Source organism: Buceros rhinoceros, unplaced genomic scaffold, assembly GCF_000710305.1.
Source record: "Buceros rhinoceros silvestris isolate BGI_N320 unplaced genomic scaffold, ASM71030v1 scaffold12375, whole genome shotgun sequence".
NCBI classification, from domain to species: Eukaryota; Metazoa; Chordata; class Aves; order Bucerotiformes; family Bucerotidae; genus Buceros; species Buceros rhinoceros.
The window spans coordinates 1,318-2,136 of record NW_010414655.1 but is presented as its reverse complement, the minus strand read 5'-3'; positions in this window follow the sequence as shown (position 1 = coordinate 2,136).

Genomic DNA, 819 nt, shown 5'->3' with positions numbered 1-819 from the left:
CTCCCGCCTTCCCTCCCCGGATTCCTTCCCTGAGTTACGCCGGCAGCTCTGTGGGTCGGCCTTGTGCCTGAAAGGGCTTAACGGAAAGAGGTGCCTGACCGTGCGCAGGGCAAACGCACCGGAGTGGTTCTTCGGCTGGGGCTGCTCCAGGTACCTGCAATGTGTGAGCCGTGGAGATGTGTGCTGGGGGCTGCCTGCTCGGGGGCCTCAGTTCCAGCCTGAAAGGGCTTAACGGAAAGAGGTGCCTGACCGTGCGCAGGGCAAACGCACCGGAGTGGTTCTTCGGCTGGGGCTGCTCCAGGTACCTGCAATGTGTGAGCCGTGGAGATGTGTGCTGGGGGCTGCCTGCTCGGGGGCCTCAGTTCCACAGAATCACAGGATGGGTTGGGCTGGAAGGGACCTTCAGAGCTCCTCCAATCCAACCCCCTGCAGGGAGCAGGGACATCTGCACCCAGAGCAGGGGGCTCAGAGCCCCAGGGGCCAACTGACCTGGGATGGGGCCAGGGATGGGGCATCTACAGCTTCTCTGGGAAACCTGGGCCTGGGTCTCACCATCCTCACTGTAAAGAATCCCTTCCTTCTCTCTGGTCTCAGTCTCCCTCTTTTAGTTTAACCCATCACCCCTTGCCCTGTGACAACAGCCCCTGCTGAAAACTCTGTCCCCGTGTCTCGCAGAAGCCCTCTTCTAAGGATGTTGTGTGGGAGAGCATGAAACACTTCCCCCGTGCTGGGGCGGGCGAGGATCATCCTCTCTGGTAAATGCTCCAAGACACACAGAGCTGGTGTCTCAAATGGGGCTGGTTCTCAGTATCAGCGGAA